This window comes from Pezoporus occidentalis, unplaced genomic scaffold (genome assembly GCF_034315485.1).
Source record: "Pezoporus occidentalis ecotype Australia unplaced genomic scaffold, CSIRO_AGI_Poc_V1 ctg3, whole genome shotgun sequence".
NCBI lineage: Eukaryota > Metazoa > Chordata > Aves > Psittaciformes > Psittacidae > Pezoporus > Pezoporus occidentalis.
This window is the reverse complement of record NW_026914940.1, coordinates 12,731,921-12,748,976: the sequence shown is the minus strand read 5'-3', so window position 1 is coordinate 12,748,976 and position 17,056 is coordinate 12,731,921.

The following is a 17,056-nucleotide window of genomic DNA, read 5'->3' as shown; positions in this document are numbered from 1 at the left end:
GAACCATCATTTCTCATATGGTAATGAATGCCAAGCAAGCAGCTGAGTTAGCAGATAACATGAGGCATGTTAATTTGGAATTACAACAGCATTTGATAGCAAGGCGATGGTTAAAGTTCTATCGGCTTTTCCATTATAAGCCACCATAAAAATCTACTGAAAGCAGATATTTGGTGTTTCTGAGCCTCAGAGTCATTCTGAAATTTGCATTTGATTGAGTAGTTTCCACTGGAAATAAATTAAATCAGTTATTTTTATGGCATTATAGATAAAAATTCAACTGACGTTTAGGAGAATTAAATTTATTTGTACTTCTAATACCTAGCAAACTTTGGTCCTTAACATTAATTGTAATGCTTGCTATTTCATAACTGTAAGAAAGAGCTTCCTCGTTTTAAAAATAACCTGCAAAGGAGTAGAGTAATTGCTCATTCTTTATGAGCATGTGTTAAGTGCTCCTGATGAAGGTACCTGTGGCTGACAATTTGCTGGAAGTGTTAGAATATGCACTAGAAATAAAATACAATTAACTGACAAGTGAAGTATGTCTTCTCTGTTGGAATGGTGCCTACTGCCTATTGTACTTGGGGATTTTTGGTGCCTACTGCCTATTGTACTTGGGGCTTTTTGGTGCCTGTGATGCTATGTAAAGATTATTTTTATTTACTGGCACAGATTCCCAGTGTTCCTCAGGCTAGCAGTATTCTTATTTGGATATGAACCCTAGCTGGTTGGGCACTTTCCAAGCAGGAAAGGCAGTTCAGCTTTTGTTTCAAGAGTGTCATAAGCTAAAAAGGCATGACACAGAAGCAACAACTCAGAAACCACTGAAATCTAGCCAGGTCTCCTTGAGCATCAGTCAAAGAAAGACAGTCACCCCTAGAAACACAGAAGTTATTATAACAGTGCCAGCAACATGACACAGCAAAGGGAAGGAAGCACAGAAGAAAGAACCATAGGCAATTAAAGCAACCAGAACTGTAAGGTAATTACCCAGTTTGTATATAACCCAAAGCCAGGAGAGATGCTGCTATACTTGTGACAAGTGTCAGCCAATATTTTACGGCACGGAGTGATCAGAACTCAGAGCCTCAGTGCTGGGATTTACCTGCAGGAGAGCACCCCAGCAGTGCATGAGTGATTCAGGGTGAAGAATGTCATCTTCTGAATCACAGCGCCACTTCCTGTGGCACTTCTTTTTCCTTCCAGGATTCCCCTGGCTGCCTGATACTAAGTAGATAATAAGATGAATATATCTATGGTTTCAGAACAAGTTTGTGCCCAGTGCAATACAGCAACAGCATTGCTGCCTTTGCCTCCAGGATGAAGCTGAAACGTTTGATTTCCTGTAGACCTTATAACCGTAGGAACAGTAGGTCTAATTTTAAAACATGCCCTTGTTTTTGTTAAGTGTTGCCTAGTCTTCCATAGTCATTTAGGGAATAGTCAGTGTTTCCATTACAAACTCCTCCTTCAGGGATTTATCACTGCAATAAACACATATTTTGATGGCAGAAATATATTCTTTACACAATTTCTCTGGTGGAGGAAGGTGAGTTTAAGTGTCAAATTTGCTATGCCAAAGAAAAGGACTAAGGACTTGATTCTGAAAAGAGTGTCAAATGCTTATGTTTAAGTTCCTGAGAAATGTAATCAAATTCCAGAGCTTTGTTTACATTTTCAATAAGCAAGCACAGGCACCAGAGTAATTAATAGTTGTTAGAAACAACTGATAAGCAAAATAAATAAATAGATAAATACAGGCATAAACAGGTACTTTACATAGGCCTAACATTCATGAATGTCCTTTCTTCTACAGGCAGATGTGGCTCTTACAAAGATCACAATCACAATACAGAAAACAATGCCATCTCAGTTCTGTAATGAATTTGAGGTGTGCTTTGTACCCTCAGCTCTCTTCAATTTAACTAGGAGAAACTCAAGCTGTTAAGAAAAAGGATTAGATTCGATAATGCAGTAAGTCTCATGCACCTTCCTTCTACCTTCTGATATCTATCTTCCATACATACAATATGAAAACTTAGTAGACATTACAGTTATTGGAAGAAGACTAATGTGTGACAGAGAGAAACTGCATGATGCTTCTGTAGATAACCAGCTTTGCTAAGGCTAGAACTCTAATCCAGCAATTCAGCAGCAGAAATTGTTCCTTCTCTCATTAACACACTCACTCACAAAATTAATAATGGAATCATAGAATGCCAGGTTGGGAGTTACCTCAGAGGTCATCTGGTCCCACATCTGCGTGATGCAGGTAGAGGCAGAATTAGAATAAAGCCTGAAACTGTTGTTTTCTAATACATAGAGCTACTTATGAGCACAAATTTTACCGTGCATATAGTATGATAAAGGAAGAGCTTGTTCGCAAGACAGCTGCAATCCTAATCATGCATCTCATGGCTATAATATTAATTTTGTCTATTGTAGCTAGAAAAATGGTACAAGACTCACTACAAAAATTTAAGCATAGCAGAGGCACAACATTACTTCAGGGTGGAAATAAGAGATGGAAGACAGACAGTGAAAAAATATTCCTTGAATTTTTCTATCATCAGAACTATAGACCTTGGCAAAAGTAGAGATCACAAGAAACTGACAGAAAAGCAAAGGGAAACCAATGAATAAAGAAAGATCTGTAGACATTCTGAACATATTTGTTCAGTTTATGCCTCTTAATTAAATTCTCTACCACAGTATACCGCAAACCCACATCAAATAGTCAAAGAAACTGCCAGGCCCTACAGATTTAGTGAGCTGTAGGCCAAAAGCATATGCCTGCAGAAATCAAAGGAGAAGGTTTTTGATGAGCAAGTGTACCAACATTTTATCATCTCCTCTCCTATTGAATTGAGTTGTAAGCGCTGATAAACAATAGCAATTGTATCTAAAACAAAAATCCCACTTTCAACAGCATCCATTAAACCACATTTTGACAATGGTTTTCTTTTATTTCTCTCTGCAGTCCGTCTTATCTGTAGAAATATCAGAGTAAGAACACCCCTAGCATATTAAAATACACTCATTCAAGTGTTTTAATATTTGCTTCCTGAATTAAATGAGATGAAGAGACTTGCAGACAGACCTGTGCCTTTCAGCTGTCCTCATAATGCTGCATTATCTATCAGCTCTCTTGCTTCAATCTCATTCCATGAATTATTTTTAAAGGTGCTCATTTTTACTATAAAATCACTATATAATGGGGCAAACCTGTTACATAAGATGGCATGCTGAAACTTACCTTTCTGTCCTGTTTTGTTCTCCCAGGAGAGATGATCCAGTTCTCAATATACTGGAATGGCAGCTTTCTGGGAAGAGTACAGAGTTTTCTCCAACTCACCTCCAGACCAAACTGCTCTACCAGTTCGATTTTAGCAGGCTTTGATCAAACTTACAGAGACCTTACTGAAACAGTCTTTTTTATATGTTTGTTCTGAAAGTCTTGAAGTAGGACAAAAGTTGGTTACAGTAATTACTGTCAAATAATTTGAAAAGAAAAGAAAAAAAGAGAAGAAAAATTAAAAGGAAAAGAATAAGGAAACAAGAAAAAGAGGAAGAGAAAAAGAAAAAGGAAAAAAGAAAAAGACAAAAAGAGAATGCTGCAAATAACAGGTAGCTCTGCAGGAGCAACTGTTGAAGAAGCTGGCCAGGTGCACAGACTATGGTGCTGTGTTTTAACTGTATCAGGATTGACTCATATTTTTTGTTTAATATATAAGCTTGGAATGCTAAAGCAGAAAGCAAATTTATCTAAACCTCCTTTGCTTCTTGTCAGACTCCTGGTTCACTGGAGACTCTACTAGAGACTGTCAGGGAAGTGAGAGTCACCTGGGAAATTTTTATTGGAGCTCTCCAGGATAGACAGAGATGCCGGAAATAACTAATCAATTTTTCATGATCATCTTCTTTTTAGCTAAGTAAAAACTGAAAGTAAGAGATAATAAAGCTGATGAGGAAGGGTTGTTCAAGACTGAACACATCAACTTGTCCTTGACAGTCTGTGAAATCAGCTGGCTGTGATGCTGGACTGATGATTAAAGGTTTTATTTCCCCCAGTTAGGTAGAATAACGATGTTGCAGCCTTTCCACCTGCACTTTTCTAAGGGGATTTAACTTCAGAGCAAACTTCACTTTACATGCTGGTTTAGTAGAAGTCATGCAGGGATTTTATGCATGTGGTACCTATTACATGCACTGGAAGCAGTGCCACCTCGCTTGCCATGGTATGTTTCTCTGAGTAAGGAAACTACCTACTTTAATCTTGTACCAAATATGACTGCTGAAGGGACTAAAGACATTATTTGTAAGCATTGTTTTGAAGCATAAGGCAAGAATCAGGGTAAAGACTCATCCCTTTTACACAGCTGTCTTGCACAGAATAAGTGCAATAGCCGCAGTGCTTAATGTGTGCTCTGCACCCAGGCCGAGGAGTGGATGTATCCCCAGAATAACAAGGGGTGCACTCATTTTGCTGAAATAAAAAATAAACCACCTGATGATACTCTGTTAAACAAAAATCTCCTAACAGTTTTCCCCACGAAGGGTGCAAAGTTGCTTCTTTAATACTCAAATATAGCAAAATGGTGCTTAGGCACGTTTAGTCTGAAAATGCTGTCAAATACCATGCTGCTTCAGACAAAAGAATATTTTGCAGTAGCTTCTTCTCAAAACTGAAGTCACTTTTAACCAGTAGTTTATAGTTACAAACAACAGCAACTCACATGCCTTTGGGCACTTGTATCAAAAAGCTTTTATTGAGATGGGGTCAATACACTCAGACCCAGCAAAGCACTGCTGATGCAGAAAACTTTGTCATATTTAGCAAGCATGTTGCAATAAACAAGAGCCATTTGGGAAGGGATCTGCCTTAACAATTCAACATGTCAGAGAAGGGCTCTGGCTTAGCAGTTCAACTGCATCTGTTCACCTCCACTGGCACTGCAATACAAAAAACATGAGAAAATCATTCGCTGTGGGAAAGGAAAATAAATAAGGGCTGCAAATTGTAATATATTGTTTATTATTGGTTAATCTTAGGCGTAGACATCCACATTCACAGCAAAGGGACAATCTGCCATAAAAGCCTACTTGGTGACTAAGCAAAACACAGAATGTCTAGATCTACTTGTGTTAGGCAGCAGATCAGTGAGAAAACCAAAAACAAGGTGTAGGTTTGCCAAGCCTCAGCTCAGCAGCCTGGTGCAAGATCCAAAACAAAAGTGTCTGTAATATTTAGTCTTCTTTATGGGTGCAGTTGTTCTTAAAACTTCATCATTTGTTTTCTGGGCTGGAGGGGCTATCTTCCTATTGATTTTAAAATATCTGCCAGTTTTCTTACAATTCTGCTGTACTGTTAAGTGCAAAGGCTGTGTTTCTGCTTACAGCCCACCGTTATTGCTTTCCTCCTTCCTGTGCTTTGGAGTTTATACTAGCTTTCGATTTAGGTACAGTAGTCATGGGCTACCTAAGGAAATTTCCACCTAAGTAGTCATTTCCACCTAAGGAAAAAAAAGAAGTGTCAGTTTCAAGCGTGCATCGCCAATTTAATTTTTAAAGAAAGCCTACTCTGTTCACATGCAGCCGCCTCTCCATCATCAGTGGGACATCAACGCTGACTGCTTGTGACAGAAGTGCAGTAATGCTGTATTGGTAACCTACAGTCTGCACACATCACTGATCCTTTCAGATTATTGGATTCAATAGGAGTTTTTTTACACTGTTTCTTGCTTACCAGAGAAAGAGCATTCAGAGATTGCATCACTGACAAAATCAAACTTTCAGAAGTTAGGAAATAACATATTTGCATTTGCCCAGATGGTCTAAATTCTCATACTTTGTGCTCGGGCTAGGCACGAAATGGAGAAGGGCAGATGGGGAGTGTTGCAGAATGAAGGATACTTGGGAAACCCCAGGTTTGATAGTTCCTAATTTCAAAGTGTTGATTTTGTAACCAGATCTAACTTCATACGAATCAGGGCCCTGGGGAAGAAAGAGCCCATGACGAAAGCAACCGAAGATCACAGCAGAACACACAAACACCAGGCTGAATTTGGGTTGGCCAGACAGACAAATATCCACCATTTCCCAACTTCAGAGGACTTGGTTTTCCACCTAAGGGAAAAAAAAGAAGTGTCAGTTTCAAGTATGCGTTGCTGATTTATTTTCTAAAGAAAGCCTACTCTGTTGACATGCAGCCGCCTCTCCATCATCAATGGGATATCAACGCTGACTGCTTGTGATAGCTACACAGAGCCAACTGAACGCTCTCAGCTACCAGCCACACACACCTTGCTGCTATGGAGAGAACTGATGGGAGAGGGAATGGAGAGAGCTCAGACTGGGGTAAAGGAGGGAGCCTCTCCCAGCCCCCTTTCGCCAGAGAGCAGCTCCAGCACCCCTGTAACCTCCCCTGCTGTGCTGGCTGCAGTGGAGATACCAGCATGGGCTTGTGGTGCTGCACAGGTGCTCCAGCTTCCCTGAGCTCTGGGAGGGAGATGTGCAAAACATCTCTGAATCTGATCAGGGCTCCCAGGCATGCAGGTGCCAGCTGCCACCCTGACGATTAAAGCAACATGAGATACAGCCCACCGCAGAGCATCGGGTTGCAGAAAAATTTCCTCCTGCATTTCGACATATGGGGTGCCTATTGCTGGTCCTGACTAACCGAATAAAAGTGCTATTACTGACTTCAGAATGAGAGGAATCCCAGTGCCAAACAGCTTTCATATCTGGTCTTCCTGACTGAATCAGAATTTTAAATGCACAAAGCTAATGGTGAGTGTCTGCCACAGTTATTACGGGAAGCAAAAAGAATAATGTCATGTAATGGCACATTTGTCTCCCAAGAAGCTTTGATGTCAGGAAACAGAATACCCAAGTACAACTATTTTTCTAACTTGTTCATCTTTGGGGGTTGCCAGAGGCAGGTCTTTTTTTCCTCCCAGACCACCACAAAGTTGAGACACAGAGAACAAGTGATCATCCACATGACTCTGGATCTCTGGAATGGTCGGTTACAGGACATGTTTATTCATTTTTCCAGTCAGTGGGCATTACAGAAGTACGAGACAGCAAAACAGAGGTTATGCTAACAGTTCCCAAGTGACTATCAGGAGCATGCACTTTCAGTCTCTGATACAGATGACAGCAGATATTTTGAGGAAGCGAAGGGAAGACACAGCCCAGCTTTGTGAAACTGCGTAGAAGACAATAACTTGTAAAATTTGTATCTATGGACACAAAATTGTATTGTTGGGCAAAAGCACAGGAATGTCTTTAATAGAAATCTCTGCATACATCTCATTACCATATTACTTGTCACATGAATTCACCCTGTATTTTTGCTGCTTTCCAAAGTGAGTAACAATGACTTGGAATGGAAAGCCCTTTGATAATCCATTCTTATGTTCTATTACATACACCTGTTCCCACTGTGAGTTTATGTCATTCTGGTGATGACACAGACTGGACTCTTCATATTTAAACACTGAATTTCCCATGGCGTATAATTCACAAAGGATTTAGTTCAAAACTCAGGGAAGTTCTATTTCTCCATCACAGATCTTCAACTCTTCATTTTCTTTCTAACACTTACCTGCAAAACTGCTTCTTGGAGTCATGCTTTTTCATTCATTTGCATTCAAAGACCCACTGGAGAAGCCCTTTCCAGTTCTGTAGCTTCCCTATATTTTTCTCTTTACCCTATTTTCTCCTTTCCACAGAAAGGTAGCTTGGGGTATTCTTGTTGCTCCCATCCTTTCCCAATTGCATTATGCATCCTTCCCAAACTCATCGCATGCCTTTCCAGTATAACCAGGTGGGACTGAAATAGCTCCCTGGCTTTCTTATTCATGGAAGAATTTGTTTCCCCCACATAAAGGTACATAGTAAGATGCTTCATGGAAATCTATTAGAATCAACTCTTCACTCTTCAGAGTTAAGAGATACTGCAGCCAAAGGAAAAATACAGGCACAACTCCTTCTGGACCTGAACTGTTCACAGGAACAACTGCGTAAGCAATACTGTGCCTGAACTTCTTAGCTTTGCTGGACCTAAGCTGACTCACACAGGACCATCTTAGTTCTCTCTGTAACCACTGCACTGGTTGATCTGCAAACCAAATCATCTTCCCATGGATAATGGAGAGATGACCCTTTGTTCATCAAGCAAACAGGCTGTCTCATCTGAGAGGTTATTCAGGCAAAATGTTGAGGTTTTGTTGCAAATATCTGAACTCAGTTTTTTTTCTCAGGAGAGACACTGAGGAGCCTCAAATGACAACAGTCAAGGTCACTAAGGACAGCCAGGCAACATCTCAGCCACCTCCCTACATGATAGGCAGTGGTAAGACTAAAGCCTCCAACTTAAATAGCTGTGGAGTTTGTCAAGAACAGTATATGCTGCAACAAGATAAAACAGTGGACCTCAGAACTGTTGTTTAATGGAAAGCAAACCAAGAAACATGTTTTGCTGTGTGCCAAAAAACATCACTGGTAAGAAGTATAGCACTTCAAGATGGAAGGTGCTCTCTTAACTGCAACACACCATGCCATAAATCAAATTTTTGGATACAGGATGAAGAACTAGGTTGCATTTGGGCCTAAAATTGATAGAAAGCTATAAATACTTCAAATGAAATTGTTTATTTAAACAGGAACGCACATTAAATATACTTTACTAAACATGCATTGCAGAAGATCCGGCAGGTCACAAAATGAGGCTAACTAGCCCCTGGAACAGGATAGTTGTGTTTGCACTCACTTGAAGTAGTTAAATAGAGATGACACGGCTTCCCATCACCACCAGCAGCTGTGAGCAGGAATGGTGCAGTGAAATTCCAAGGCTTATGTTACGTAGGAGGCCAGCCGGGATCATCATAATGTTCCCTTTTGGTTTTAAAAGCTCTGAATACTATACATAATCCTTGTAATTAATCTAGCTCCATAGGCTTCTGTTTATGAGTCAGTTACTTTGGCTCTCTGTATCAGGAGAAAAAACTAGTTGCAGCCAGTGAGGGTTTATTGAAAATAGGGAATTACTATTTGGAGCAAAGTCTGTTTCTAAAAAGCCTGCTGTATAAGGCTAAGCTCTTTGGAAACACCGAAGTCGATCTCTATGACACATCCTATTTGCCGAAAGTTTACGGTAGATTGACTCATGCAGTTTTATGTTGTGCTCTGTTTAAAATGCTATTTTTTTTCAGTTGAGTGGTAGCTGTTTCAGTGGTTACCTTTTGGTCTGATGGTTTGTTTTTATAGGGCAGAGAAAGTTTACCCAAATTACGAGCAGTTGCCAGTACTGACTGAAGAAAAATGTCATCCTGACATTGATTTCTTTGGGGAATGAATCATGCAGCCATATAACTTTTAGCAGTGCTGTCTGTCTAGATTTGTGATCTCTTTTTCATTCTTTCAGTACAAAATTTGTCACTTCAAACAATGCGTGATGTCTCGTCTTAAGCTTATTTATAGTTTTCCATCTGTTTACTAACAGTTCTGTTCTGTGTGTCACTCATGTCTGGCATATGCATCATCAGTAGTTCCATTTCAGTATAGAAACCCATAATTTCACTTTATATTTTGTCCATATGTATCATTTTTGTGGCTATGTTTTATCCATGATGGTGCATTACAAGGAGGCCTTCTTAATGATAGAAACCGTAATATGAGTCCCAAATATAGCACAGTGTGGACAATTGCAGACAGCTGTTCAGGGGTATTTTTGGTTTTGACAATTAATGACTGCCTGCATGAAAGACTTAATGCATTGCATCACATAAAAAAAAACAAACCAACAACCACCAATGGAAAACCAATGGCACGTTCCTTTGGAGAGATCCCTTGAGCTCAGCTAATCCAAAGAAAATCAAACCAGCTAAATCTTTAAATCAGCACAAACAGCAAACATAAGTAATGGATATAGCTTTATGGATTTCTTCAGGCTAGATCCTCCTCACTTGAAATGCTCCACTTAGGAGGAAAGAGCTGAGGAGTCCCAGGAGCAGCCAAATCAAAGCAGAAAATGTTTCTGGTCTGATTCTAATCCCATGTAATTAGAATAACAGATAAATCATAACTTCCCATTTTCTTATCCCTGCTTTCATTTTAGAATTGCTCAGTTCCTTTGTTTCTTTGCTCTATTAATGTGCGTCCCTGCTACTTACTTTTTCCGTATTAAGTGCTGGTTGATGCAAATCTTTGGAGGTATAAAGCCATTATGTTTGCCATATCTAGGGACTCTAGCTAATAAATATAATAGAATTATAGAATCATAGAATTGTAGAATCACAGATTGGTTTGGGTTGGAAGGCACCTTAAAGATCATCTAGTTCCAACCCCCCTGCCACAGGCAGGGCCACCTTCCACTAGATCAGGTTGCTCAAAGCCCCATCCAGCCTGGTCTTATTACAAAACAGTAAAATATCAATCCTTGTCCTTTGCCTCCTTGAAAAAGGGCAGCTCAACATTTAGTCTGTGTGTCCATTGCCCTCCCCACCACAGCACAGAGAGACACTCACTGAACACGTGCCTGTCCATGTGCCATAGCATGACAGCGGCATGGTCATCACATCTGAGGGAATTGGCACTGAGGACTCACTGTCATCCACACACAGGGAAAAACTCACAGTTACTGACTCATTCCCCGCCACAGATCCTCCTTAAAGGAAAACACGTGCTATCTGTGAATCCCTTCCTTGTGCTAACAAGCAGTAATTCGCTTTCAGATCAATTAGGTCTAAAAATTACAAAGAAAAAGTTCTCAGTGAACAGTTCTTGCTGTGGAATTGGCACAGGCAACATCAAGCAGGATGCCAGTCTAAACCCAATTCCAGTGCTCATCTGTACTTCCCACCTCTGTGAGCAGGCATCGTGCCATCCTACTGTATGGGTACCAGGGTGGGCAGCCATGCAATCATGCGCACACACTGACTGTGGGCAAGAAGGGCACAAATCCAAGCCCAGGAATTTGGATGTAACAGCATGTCTGGAGCTTCTCCACAGATTCAACAGTTAATGGACCATGTCAACAGCATGAAGCTGGAATCACCTCCAAGATCAGCCAAACAGCCTCTTCCACTGTGTGAAGTCATTTTTGCTGCCAAGGGATCATGACATATGTGACACAAGAAGAAGGAGAGGAAAGAAAAGAGCAATTGGAGATTTCTTAATGATCTGTTCTGCATTCAAGCTCTGCCTGCTCTTTGTGTAGTCTTTATTCTTTTGATCAGGCTGTGGGCTTTGGAAAGAAAACATCTGATCTGTGATGCAGCACAGTGGATGCTTTGCATGGTAAATCTCTTCTGTGCTATAAAGCCAAGGACTAGTTAATATTAGAGGTGATCTCTTACCATTAACCAAGATTCTTTCCAGTTCAGGTTTATTGTCAACTGTTTATGGCTGGTTACGGCCCAAGGGCTAAGACCTCCCTACCACAACGCAGGACAAAAACTTGTCAGGATCTAGTGCTTCCTCCCAACATGTGCTGCCCTGACTAAACTGCAAGCACCTAGCAGGTTGTGGCAATTTTATGCTCCTTAAACTGAAAGTGACTGTGAATCCCATAAAAAGTTGTAATCTCCAAAACCCTTGGAGGAATTACAATGCTACACAATATTTTAATGACAGTGTTGGACACAGTCTGACACTGTCCTTGGAACTGAATTAATGTTACTTCCAAACTCATAAATTCTTTTGAATACTTTTTATCATAAAAGACCACACATTAAACACAACCATTCACCAGGTTTTGGTGATGAGAAATACTGTGCTGATTTATGACTTTTTCTTCTGTATCTGTACTTATATTGCTGCAGCCAGTGAGCAGCTAGATTAAAAAGCAAAGCACCCAAGCAAGGTGCCACTTCCTATGTTGGGATGAGACAGATAAAAACTTGAAGTTTAGGGAATTCTGCCTTGGGGAAAAATGCTGAAAACTCAGTGGTTCCCAACAGCTCCCATCAATGGCAAAGTAATTACTCTACAGAGATCTTTTTATAAACCCTGTAGCTCACTTTTTTCCTTGCTAGGGGTGGCTCAGCAGTAGTTCCAAGTGCTGTGAATTACTCTAAATGGTAGAAGTTGCAGCAGTCCTTTTATCCAGCCTGTGCTAGCACTGTGCTTTATATATTAAACTTCCAAAGCCAGCCATAATGACACCACGTTATATACCTAAGCCAGTATCTACAGTTCAGAGACATGCCTATGAAGCGGGGACTGGAATCCAGCTTTCCAGTTTCCAAATCACAGGTCACATCTCCAGAGGTACTAGCAATTATCAGAATTGAGCAGAAAAATACCTTTTTTTCCTTTTTTTTAATCTGTCTTCATTGTACAAAGCTTGAAGTTGTAAAAAGTCAAATTCATTAATTCAGTAACAGGTAAAAAAATAAATAAAATAGAAAGAGAACAAAACAAGCAGCTTTTTGAGAATGGACTGAGAAAAGGGTTTTTTTCCTTCATTTCTGTTAGGCCGTCAAGCAGAAAATAAGCCACCACCATCACTGCCCCCCCCCCCCCCCTTTCACTAGCAAACAGTCTGGCAGACAATGACTAGGAAGGTGAGAGAATGAGGTTCAATGCTTTCTTTTTCTTGCCAGAAAGATACCCACACAGACATGAAACCAGCATTATGGTACACACTGCACAACACTGTGAGCCCCCAAACACCGGAGAAGGAACTCAGGAGGTAAGATAGAGTTCACTGTGTGGGGCAGATGCCTTGAGACACATTTGGTAGCAGGGTTCAGGCAGTGACCAAGGCCAGGAGTTCTGAGAGCAGCAAGTCAGCCCCTTCGAAGCAGTGAGCAGTCAATGGCACTGATGGTGTTCAACACCACAGAAACTCCCTGTTTTAGACTATGCACATATTATCACATACCGATGGGCTAGGAGGGAGGTCTTCAAGCTTTCTCTGGTTTTCTGTGCATCCTCCCTTGTTCACTGTGTTTTCTTTTCTCTCATCTTCCTCACACTTTCGCTTTCCCTTTTTGCTGGATGAGCTTATAACCTTACAGGGGAGGTAGCTGTCTCTGGTTTGCTGGTTTCCTTTGCAAATTACTGAAGAAAGTGCTGAGATCTGTTAGAGAGCTGTTAGGCTCTGGCTCTGGCTCTGTTTGAAAAGCGTGCAGCAGAGTTTGAATTGAAAAAGAATAAGACCAAAATTAAATAATAATATATCTATATAACCTATAAATACATGTGTTTAACAGGAAGGTCCAATGGGTAACGCAAGGCACAGCAGCTGAATGATAGGATCAGGAGGCTAAGATCCTGTAGGACTTGACAGACCTTGTGCTTTGAAGCTTTGTCATTGCTCTGCATGATAAACAGGTGCTATATGAAATCTACAGGTCAGCACATCACCTAGGTACCACTTACTCATATGCATGTTTTACCCTGGGCACAAGGTTAGCATCTTCCATCTCTTGTGACTGTGCCTTCCACCCATCACACAGCTTTCTCCAGAGCACCCCACACAGTTCATTGCTTCGTGCAAGGGTTGTGAGCTTGTCAGCAAGCAAAGCTCAGCTTTGCAGTAATACAAGGCTTCGTACAAGGCTCTGCCAGTCTGTACTTTAAAGTCAGCGACTGTTCTAAGCCTTTTAAAAAGGGTTAAAGAGAATAGCTTCAACCTTTTTTGGTTTGTCATGGTGGGTAGTATCCCTGTTCTTTTGGGGTGACTTGTGCACAGCTTTGCTGCTGACCCCTACTATAAACTTAGAAAGCAAACTCTAAAGACCACACACCAGTTGTATCTCAGCTCAGAGCAGTGTGTTTAGGTCTGTTTCTGAATATAAATACTTTCATTAGCCATGCAATCCTCTGTTTAATTGTTTATGTGACATTTGATTTTCTATTTTTTATAGAGAGGAGTCTCAAACCAGAATGGGAAGGGTATAACTGGGTAGGACAGAAGTGTGATCCCAAGCAAAACATTATATTTGGTCCCTATTTCTGCAGCCCAAAATAACACCTCTCCAAAGAGCAATGGAGATATTCAAATTCCAGAGCCAGAACTAAGCTCTGTAGCTCAAGACAGAAATCTCTGGGAGGAGAGTGAAAGAGAACCCTGAAAGACAGAAATGCCTGAGATAAGAATGCAAAAATCCGAGGCTGGGTACATGCCCATGATCTCTCATGTGTTAAACAAACAGTTAAATTTGTGTCAGGGAGCAGCATGTTCAGTTTTCTAAAGAAGACGTTTCCCAGAAGGAATTACATAAATATTTATGAAAATGAAGCAGGAAATATTTTCCCAGGGTAGGACACTGCTCAGCGCTGCACCAGGTCAGCAGAAGCCGGGGTTTGTTTTGTCAGTTTTCCCCTGGAACTGAATCATTGCCCTCTTGTTTGCAAAAATCTGTTCTGACACAGGAAGAGACTGCACTTAGATAAACACAATTACAAACCACACCAACTATTTCACTTTCTATCACATCTCTGAATGCATATGTGAATGCCTTTTTTGACAGATTCTTTGAGTGATTACATGCAAAACAATAGCAATAGGTCTTAGGCCCATCAGGAAAGCTCCATATGAGGGAAGTCAAAGGCACCTTCAGTAGAATTAAAAGCCTTCAGGCTATCTATCTGAGAAGCATTCTCAATGAACATGTTCACAATAAAAGTGCTTATACACATTTACTATGAGCCAATAAATTCTTGCAAATCCAGAGGTTAGAAATGCAAATTGTAATGCACTGCTACTGGAGTGAGCAGAAGTTACACACCACTGAGTCCTGTTTAATAACGCAGTACAGGGCTCACTACCACACCTCACTAAGCATCCAGCAGCTCTCTGGGTTTGTGGTCTGCAACCCAAGCTGTTTCTGAGATCTCAGTACTGACCAGCAGTCCTGCTCCCTGGGCACCAGCTGCATCCAAATCCCTCCTGCCTTGCAGCAGACACTTCCAGATAGAATCTGCATCAGCTTTTCCATTTAAAGGCTAAAAGCTGCAGAGGACAGGAGTGGGAAAGGAGAGGTGGGAGTACCCCAAGAAGGGGTGTGAGCTGTAGAGCAGACCTGAAGTTTTCTTAGAGCATCATCCATGCCTAAGACAAGGAAACGCTCACACCCATCCTTCAAAGTACTCAACTCCACAGAGTCAAACTCACTAGCAGGAAACCAGGGAGTTCATAGCTGATAGGGACACATGTATTTTTACACTGCCTAGGCTGACAAAGACCCTCAAATATCCATCAAGAATTACCTAAAATCATTAGAGTCCTGCAAGATCTTTTACTGATCATAGAAGCAAGAAGCTTTTGGAGGAATTTGTCCTTGTTTTTTTTTTGTCAGTTATTTCAGGCATATCAAGGTCTAATCATTGTTTATATCTTACTCAGAGGAACAACAACTGGTAGGGACTGTGTTTACAGGCGCAAGAAGACATTGTGTGGTGTCAAAACCAAAAATGACGCTTTACAAAATAGACCTGGGATTACTTTCCTCCCAATTCTTGGCAAACCACATGTTAGTGCCTTTCCTCTTCCATTCTCTCTAAGCTTTGCCACTGTGATTGATGTATCCGGTATGACAGGCTGAAACGCTCCAAATTGCCATGACCTCTGATACCAGGAGAACTAAAACCATCTAGGATACCAAAGCAGAGAAATATGGTACTACATTTTTCTTTTACTTCAGATGCCTCCGGATTTATTCAGTACAGTAAGGTACAGAAGAAGAAAGTTCTCCTTCATACCACATTTGGGTTAGAAAGAATGCTAACAGACTCTCAGCACTTCTGGCTAAATCAGCTCATGGTTATAAGCAGGATGTATTAACCTGGAGTCCAACCATAGGATATGCGACTATGAATTATTAAAATTGGCTGTAGATCTGGCCACCTTTTGATGAACACTGTTTCATGATGTTGTCTGTACTCCTTATACTATTGACATTTAACTCCTAGCATCTGAAGAATAAGTAAGCGAAGATAATACAAATTACCAACAAAGTACGTGGACTCCAAGGAGGCAATGCACTACACAAAGGTTACCTGACTACTGCTGATCTCAAGGAAATCAAAACTTTCAGGATTTTCTTTTGTGTCTCCTCAGGGTTTCCTTGTAAAACATTAACACCCTGGGAAATGTTTGCTTTATGTCTTTTATGTCTGGACAACACTGCCTGGTTTATTTTTCACTGTTGCCTACAGACATTTCTCTACGTCTGATTCAATGAGAATTAACATGCGCAATAGGCAACGTGCCTCCTTAAATCTCCATCAGCAAGGAAGATGCTTGAAGATTTTTCAATAACACTGGTTTATTAATACTCATTTGCCAAAACACAGGCTTTTTTTGCTAGTGTATCAGTTCTAATGGATTGCCAGTTAAGGTAGGCTTCCTAGCTCCAGGACAGGATTTCTGGTCCAACATACAGTAAGACATAACTGATTAGCAAACAGCCTTGTTATAAGGCGGTATAACCTTAAGGCTCTAGTGCAAACATTGGTTTGAAATACTTAGGCAGAGAAAGAATTTCAATCTGGATCTCCTATATTTTATATGAGTGCCTTCATTACCAAGTTCTTGTATATATTACACTTCATTTCTTACTGTGTCTTTAGGGGATTTGTTACCATCATTGATGGAAATAAAAAGTATGGTCTCGGTTTCTTTGCTAATGTGGAATGAGAACATTTGTTAAATAATCACAGCAATAGTTGTATGAGAAAAATGTTCCCTGCTTACTCCTGGTCAGTGACCGAAGTGGTTAAACAAATGGTTTCCTCTCTAACTTACACATGCCCCTCTTTATCCTGATAAATAACAAAGAAGTCACTGTAAGTCTCTCAGTACTGTGGAACAGATAGCATCATTCACGTCAGTTTGGCAACATTTCCCAAACAGCCTCCTCCAAAGCTAAGTACACTAGCTTCCCACTCCTACGCTCTCTATTCTTGCTCTTACATTGACCTTCTGCTCACAAAATGGAAAGTGAAGAGAAGAAAAAGATAAATAAAACAGATTTACAGTGTACAAGTCAGAGGCACACTGCCCAAAGCAAATCACAGAGGGACAAGTTTATTCCTG